Raw genomic sequence first — 8870 nt, 5'->3', positions numbered from 1 at the left:
CCTGTACCCGAGATGTATTGTGAAGTCTAGCTACTTTTCCTGTACTGAGATGTATTGTGAAGTCTAGCTACATTCCCTGAACCCGAGATGTATTGTGAAGTCTAGCTACATTTCCTGTACCCGAGATGTATTGTGAAGTCTAGCTACTTTTCCTGTACTGAGATGTATTGTGAAGTCTAGCTACTTTTCCTGTACTGAGAAGTATTGTGAAGTCTAGCTACTTTTCCTGTACTGAGAAGTATTGTGAAGTCTAGCTACTTTTCCTGTACTGAGATGTATTGTGAAGTCTAGCTACTTTTCCTGTACCCGAGATGTATTGTGAAGTCTAGCTACTTTTCCTGTACTGAGATGTATTGTGAAGTCTAGCTACATTCCCTGAACCCGAGATGTATTGTGAAGCCTAGCTACTTTTCCTGTACTGAGAAGTATTGTGAAGTCTAGCTACTTTTCCTGTACTGAGAAGTATTGTGAAGTCTAGCTACTTTTCCTGTACTGAGATGTATTGTGAAGTCTAGCTACTTTTCCTGTACTGAGATGTATTGTGAAGTCTAGCTACTTTTCCTGTACTGAGAACTATTGTGAAGTGACTGGTCCTGATTGTTCCTCAGTAGGTCTACACCCGTAGGGATCAAGTATATAAACTGTAAAGTATTTTGTCTGTAATGTGTCGAAACCCAGTAAGACTAACTGTTTCCATTGGTGCCGACTAATTGGGATCCTAATAAATAAAATCCTGGTTCAGTCTCCTTCTGTAGACCCATAGGGACCAAGTCCTGGTTCAGTCTCCTTCAGTAAACCCATAAGGACCAAGTCCTGGTTCGGCCTCCTTCTGTAGACCCATAGGGACCAAGTCCTGGTTCAGTCTCCTTCTGTAGACCCATAGGGACCAAGTCCTGGTTCAGTCTCAATTTGTGTCCCAAATGGCACCCTATTCCCTATATAGTGCACTTATTTTTACTAGAGCACTATGGGCCCTGGCAAAAAGTAGTGCACTACAAAGTCAGTAGGGTGCCATTTGGGCCACAGCCTCAGTCTGATCTCCCTCTTGCCCCAGGGTTCCATTTGGGCCACAGCCTCAGTCTGATCTCCCTCTGGCCCCAGGGTTCCATTTGGGCCATAGCCTCAGTCTGATCTCCCTCTGGTCCCAGGGTTCCATTTGGGCCACAGCCTCAGTCTGATCTCCCTCTGGCCCCAGGGTTCCATTTGGGCCACAGCCTCAGTCTGATCTCCCTCTGGTCCCAGGGTTCCATTTGGGCCACAACCTCAGTCTGATCTCTCTCTTGCCCCAGGGTTCCATTTGGGCCACAGCCTCAGTCTGATCTCCGTCTGGTCCCAGGGTTCCATTTGGACCACAGCCTCAGTCTGATCTCCCTCTGGTACCAGAGATTTCAGGAGCTAAGGAGCAGGAGGTTGTTATGACAACCAGGAGGGGGAACCCCTGCCCTGTGGTAGGTGGTGGAGATTAGGGGACAAACCCACCAGACCACCCCTTCTCCTCCACCAGCAGAGCGCACTCTCTCTGGGGTAAGTTGTAATGTTTTCTGGGAGTAGACCCAGACCTCCAGAGAGTTTAAACAGTAAGTTCTGAGACATGAGCCTTCTGACTCACATGCTGATAATGCATCCAAAATGGCACCTTATTCCCTAAATAGTCCACTGTGTGTGTGTGTGTGTGTGTGTGTGTGTGTGTGTGTGTGTGTGTGTGTGTGTGTGTGTGTGTGTGTGTGTGTGTGTGTGTGTGTGTGTGTGTATCTACAGTACAGTACAGTAAGCATGCTGAAAGGATCAACCTTAAAATTGTTAACATGAAAACAATATCATCCCTTAGGGGAAGGGTCCCAACGGACCAATGTGCTGGAAGAAACAGACTTCTACCACAAACACAATACTAACCAAAGAGAATGTGAAAGGGCAAGAGAGAGTTATAGAGAGAGACATCAAGAGAGAGAGAGAGAGCTGTACTCTTTCTTTTTCTGCCAACCACAGAAAAAACATGTTCTTAAGAGCCAGGGTCTAGACAAGCTAAGAAGGTCATGTAGAACAGTAGAAAGTAGGTTCAGGGTCACCGTTTAAAACTAGCTGCTCTAAGTGTTTTTAAGGGGTCACTAAGAGGTTAAATAAATTAGACCTACTCCACTTTTAACAGCACATTACTCCACAGGAAAATATGACCTGACTTTCCGCCAATAATTACATATAGAGATGGGGAGGATTCTAAATGAAAACCAAAAGCCACCTCATTGGCTCCTGGTGACAGCCGGCCACCGGGTATCAAACCTGCATCAACCAGTTAAGTTATTTAATATACGTCCAGGCTCCGAATAAATAGACTCCAATTAAGCTCTCTTGTTATTTGTAAAGTCCAATTAAAATGAAGATTATTGTTGAAATGAATTGCTCGACTGGTGTAGGTTTTCTCCATCTGTTGGTGTGCAACACTTGCATAACAAGTTATCTGTATTTTCAGCACCAGCCACTGTTCACCTCCTATTTATTGCACTGCGTTTATCGCCAGTTGTTTATTTAACGTGGCTAAGTAACAACAAATTGTTATTTACAATGAGGTTGTTATGACAACCCGATGACGCTGGGCCAATGGTGCGCCGCCCTATGGCACTCCCAATCACGTTCGGATGTGATACAGCCTGGATTCAAACCAGGGACTGTAGTAATGCCTCTTGCACTGAGATGCAGTGCCTTAGACTGCAGTGCCACTCGGGAGCCATGACCAATATATATCTATATACACTGCTCAAAAAAATAAAGGGAACACTTAAACAACACAATGTAACTCCAAGTCAATCACACTTCTGTGAAATCAAACTGTCCTCTTAGGAAGCAACACTGATTGACAATAAATGTCACATGCTGTTGTGCAAATGGAATAGACAACAGGTGGAAATTATAGGCAATTAGCAAGACACCCCCAATAAAGGAGTGGTTCTGCAGGTGGGGACCACAGACCACTTCTCAGTTCCTATGCTTTCTGGCTGATGTTTTGGTCACTTTTGAATGCTGTATTGTATAACATAATGTCCTAGGGTTGTCATCTGATGAAGATCATCAAAGGTGAGTGCTGCATTTAGCTGTCTTCTGGGTTTTGGTGACATTATATGCTGGCTTGAAAAATGGGTGTCTGATTATTTCTGGCTTGGTACTCTGCTGACATAATCTAATGTTTTTCTTTCGTTGTAAAGCCTTTTTGAAATCGGACAGTGTGGTTAGATTAACGAGAGTCTTATCTTTAAATGGCTGTAAAATAGTCATATGTTTGAGAAATTGAAGTAATAGGATTTTTAAGGTTTTGAAAATCGCGCCACAGGCTGGCAGTGGCTGTTACGTAGGTGGGACGAATTCGTCCCGCCTAGCCTAGAGAGGTTTTAAGAACAAATTCTTATTTTCAATGACGGCCTTGGAACAGTGGGTTAACTGCCTCGTTCAGGGGCATTGAAGTACAGATTGAACTTGTATTTATAATATAATATTACAATTATCAGAATTATAATGCATGTATTATGTATTTTAAACACCTGGATAAGGAACTTATTTCAATAAAGCGTTATACATTCTCCACTGGGTGAAATTAAGTATCTCATTGAAATACTATCCTGTGTCCTCAGATTAATGCAGATGAAGGGAGTTAGATATGCATAGGAAGTGTAGTGTACTGTTTTTCTTTCTGTATTTATGAATTACAAATCAGCCTTTACTTAAATCATGTTTCCAGTCCATTGCATAGTTACAAGGTGTAATCATTGATGTCCCAGGAGCAGGAGTGTTAAACACCGTTGAAGTGTATAATTGTAATACATTCATGCAGACAGAGCATCATTTAAAGACTGGAGTTTGATACACCTGGTATTGGATAATGACTGAAAAAGAATGTTTCACAGCGATTCATACCTGAACCTCACCTTTATTTGCCAAGGAAGAGTACATGATCAGTGAATATATTCAACGTACAGGCTACAATGTGGGTATCTCATGCGTGGTAATAACTACAGCACATGTATATACGACTTGCATCCTTGGCACAATAAAGTTATTATATTCTACTCTAGAGTAGAATATAATGCCATTCAGACTTGAAGTCAATTCAATAACTATGATAGCTGAGGTTCATAGATAGGTTCTGAACTAATATTCATACCAAACGTTTTAGGGTCCATACACAGATCGACTACACACTGTAGCTAGCTACACATCCATAGGCATACAGTTATTTTTTTATCCTCCATTACACAACAAGCAAGTAAATAGTTAGCTAGCTATGTTACTTCAGCTGCATTGCAAGGCAAGCTTACACAATTGTACAATCAATTTGCAGTAAATGCTTTAGCCAGCTAGATTCTTTACATCCACTTTTTCACAAGACGACAGCCTGGTTTGCTGGTTTTCTCAGGAGTCCCTAAAACATTAAACAACGCAAATTACAATTTCAGTCTCATGTCATAACACTAGCTAGCTAGCTGTCTAATGTTAGCTCGTCAGCTAACTTGCTAAAAATTCCCAAATTAACTTTATGACAAAGAAATATGCACAATTGTTTGTCTCTAAATTAACTAACATATTCCTCTCAATTGCAAGTTTTTTTGCTTGACTCGTTATGACTTTATAATTACTTAGGTTTGCTTCCACCGTAATGTTTGTGTCAGACATCTTTGCTGAAGAAAGTCAGCAGCAACGGGTGGCATAACATCAAATTCGTCATTGGAACCACTCGATATGATTGGTCAAATAAAAACCCAAATGCATAATAAGTGCTCTATCTCCCCCCTTCAGTGGTCTGGAGCAATGAAGCCGTGACGCTGGGTACCTCTAAGTCCCACGGCGTAAGCTCACAACTTTTTAAAGGAGGAACAACTGTATATAGGCCCCCCCATATCAGACCTATGCCCCTTCTGCCAATCTCATGCCCCCCGCCCCCTGCGGCATGGACCTCAACATGACAGCAGGACATATGCCCAGGCCGTAAGCAGAGCAACAGACACAACCCCCACTATTACACCCGCCCAAGCCCCATCCTGCAACAGGACCAACCCCCACTATTACACCTTCCCAAGCCCCATCCTGCAACCTAAGAGGTATGTATCAGATGCTCAACATGCTCTGCTCACACTTACTGTAATGGACCGAGGCCTAAATAACACAAAAACAACACTAGACACTATGGAACACATAGCTTTTACTATCTCATCCTGGAATATACAAGGTCTGAGGTCATCTGCATTTGTGTTAAAGAGCAGGAACCAAGACTTCATAAAATAAATTGTAAATATAGACATTGTCATCCAACAAGAAAAATGTTATAAAGGAGATGGACCCACTGGTTGACTGGTTGCCCTCTAGGTTACAGAGAGCTGGTAGTCCCATCCACCAAACTACCAGGTGTGTGGTATAGAGGAGATAGACCCACTGGTTGCCCTCTAGGTTACAGAGAGCTGGTAGTCCCATCCACCAAACAACAGGTGTGAAACAGGGAAGAGACTCAGGGGGTATGCTAATTTGGTATAGAGCAGACCTAACCCTCTCTATTAATAACTTCTTTGGGATAGGGGGCGGTATTTTGACGTCCGGATGAAAAGCATGCCCAAAGTAAACTGCCTGCTACTCAAGCCGAGAAGCAAGGATATGCATATAATTGGTAGATTCGGATAGAAAACACTAAAGTTTCTAAAACTGTTAACCTCTCTAGGGTAGGTGGCACCAAATCGTCCCACCTACGTAACAGCCAGTGTAATCCCGTGGCGCGTTATTCAAAAACCTCAAAAATGCAAAAACTTCAATTTTTCAAACATATGACTATTTTACACCATTTTAAAGACAAGACTCTCGTTAATCTAACCACACTGTCGATATGTCCGATTTTAAAATAGCTTTTCGGTAAAAGCACATTTTGCAATATTCTCAGTAGATAGCCCGGCATCACAGGGCTAGCTATTTAGACACCCAGCAAGTTTAGCACTCTCCAAAGTCAGATTTACTATAAGAAAAATGTTATTACCTTTGCTGTCTTCGTCAGAATGCACTCCCAGGACTTCTACTTCAATAACAAATGTTGGTTTGGTTCAAAATAATCCATAGTTATATCCAAACAGCGGCGTTTTGTTCGTGCGTTCAAGACACTATCCGAAAGGGTAAATAAGGGTGACGAGCATGGCGCAATTCGTGACAAAACATTTCTAAATATTCCATTACCGTACTTCGAAGCATGTCAACCGCTGTTTAAAATCAATTTTTATGTCATTTTTCTCATAAAAAAGCGATAATATTCCGACCGGGAATCTGCGTTTAGGTAAACAGACGAAAGAAAATAAAGCATTCGGTCGACTCGGGCACGCGCCTAAGCCCATAGTACTCTGATCGGCCACTTGCCAAAAGCGAAAATGTGTTTCAGCCAGAGGCTGCCTCGATATCGTTCAGCTTTTTCCCGGGCTCTGAGAGCCTATGGGAGCCGTAGGAAGTGTCACGTTACAGCAAAGATCCTCAGTCTTCAATAAAAAGAGCCAAGATGAAACACAACTGGTCAGACAGGCCACTTCCTGCATGGAATCTTCTCAGGTTTTGGCCTGCCATTTGAGTTCTGTTATACTCACAGACACCATTCAAACAGTTTTAGAAACTTTAGGGTGTTTTCTATCCAAAGGCAATAGTTATTTGCATATTGTAGTTACTGCGCAGGAGTAGTAACCAGATTAAATTGGGTACGTTTTTTATCCGGCCGTGTCAATACTGCCCCCTAGCCCTAACAGGTTAAAATAATGTCTGTGAGTATAACAGAACTGAAATGGCAGGCAAAACCCCGAGGACAAACCATCCCCTCAAAAATAATAATAATCCTACCACTGATTTCAATGGCTGGCACTTTTATAATATGGCGAAATCGTGCCCGATTGCAATTCCTAGGGCTTCCACTAGATGTCAACAGTCTTTAGAAAGAGTTTCAGGCTGGTTTTTGGAAAAATGAGACAGAAATTGTAGTTTTTCCAAGTGGCTCCCATTTTGGCTGTAGTGTTTCGAAGCGAGTGAATGAGAACGAGTTCTTTGGTATTTTTCTCCGGTAAAGACTATACCGATTCTCCGTCTTAAATTTTATCGTTTATTTGCGTATTAGGGTACCTAAGGTTTGATTATAAACGTTGATTGACTTGTTTGGATAAGTTTATTGGTAACGTTTGGGATTCATTTTGTATGCATTTGTAAGGAGGGAAACCGAGTGGATAATTGACTGAAGCGCGCCAGCTAAACTGAGTTTTTATGGATATAAAGAAGGACTTTATCGAACAAAAGGACCATTTGTAATGTAACTGGGACCTTTTAGAGTGCCAACAGAAGAAGATCTTCAAAGGTAAGGCATATATTATATCACTATTTCTGACTTTCGTGTCGCAACTCCCTGGTTGAAAATGATTTGTTATGCATTTGTGTGCTGGGCGCTGTCCTCAGATAATCGCATGTTTTGCTTCGTCGTAAAGTCTTTTTGAAATCTGACTTGGCGGCTGCATTAACAACAAGTTAAGCTTTATTTCTCATGTATTGCACTTGTGATTTCATGAAAGTTTAATATTTATAGTAATTTAATTTGAATTTGGCGCTCTGCCATTTCACCGGATGTTGGCAAGGTGTCCCGCTAGCGGCACGCCTATCCCAAACAGGTTTTAAATGAGTCAAAACAGGAACATTTTACATCTGGATGGAAATTAATAAGGAAATTATCTTGACAGTGAAATGTCCTCGTGTGCTACCTAAAAACCCCCAATACATTTTACATTTTAGTCATTTAGCAGACGCTCTTATCCAGAGCGACTTACAGTAGTGAATGCATACATTTCATAATTTTTTTTTTCTTCCCCGTACTGGTCCCCTGTGGGAATCGAACCCACAACCCTGGCGTTGCAAACATGTTGCAAACACCATGCCCTACCAATTGAGCCACACCCTCCCCCTTGAAGAGATAGAATCCCCATACTTTAATGAAGACCGCTTCTCCATCCTAGAGGGGAAGATCAACAGTTTCCAGGCCCAGGGACATGTACTAGTCTGTGGTGACCTAAATGCCAGAACTGGACAAGAACCTGACACCCTCAGCACACAGGGGGACAAACACCAATCTGGAGGTGACAGCATTCCCTCCCCCATATGATCCCCTAGACACAACCACGACAACATAACCAACAAAAATGGGTCACAACTCCTGCAGCTATGTCGGATGATGGGTATGTACATAGTCAATGGGAGGCTTCAAGGGGACTGCTATGGTAGGTACACTTATAGCTCATCTCTTGGCAGTAGTACTGTAGACTACTTTATCACTGACCTCTTAGAGTGTTCACAGTCAGTCCACTGACATCCCTATCAGATCACAGCAATATCAGACTCTACTTGAACAGAGCTATGCTCAATCATTAGGCCTCAAAGCCAAAGGAAGTGAATAATATTAAGAAATGCTATAGATGGAAGGAAAATAGTGTGGAAATCGACCAGAAAACAATTAGGCAACAACAAATTCCATCCCTTCTAGACAATTTCCTGGACAAAAGGTTTCACTGTAACAGTGAAGGTGTAAACTTCACTAGATAGAAAAGTAGAAAACCTAAACAATATATTTGACCTCTCAGCTTCCCTGTCAAATCAAAAAAATGTCATGCAGACAACCTAAGAAAATTAACCACAATGACAAATGGTTTGATGAAGAATGCAAAAACCTAAGAAATAAATTGAGAGACCTGTCCAAACAGAAACATAGAGACCCAGAAAACCTGAGCCTACGCCTTCACTATAGTGAATCACTAAAACAATATAGAAATACACAATGGAAAAAGAAGGAACTGCACGTCAGAAATCAGCTCAATGTAATTGAAGAATCCATA

The sequence above is a fragment of the Salmo salar genome, chromosome ssa16, assembly GCF_905237065.1.
Source record: "Salmo salar chromosome ssa16, Ssal_v3.1, whole genome shotgun sequence".
NCBI classification, from domain to species: domain Eukaryota; kingdom Metazoa; phylum Chordata; class Actinopteri; order Salmoniformes; family Salmonidae; genus Salmo; species Salmo salar.
Note: the sequence above shows the minus strand (reverse complement) of the source record.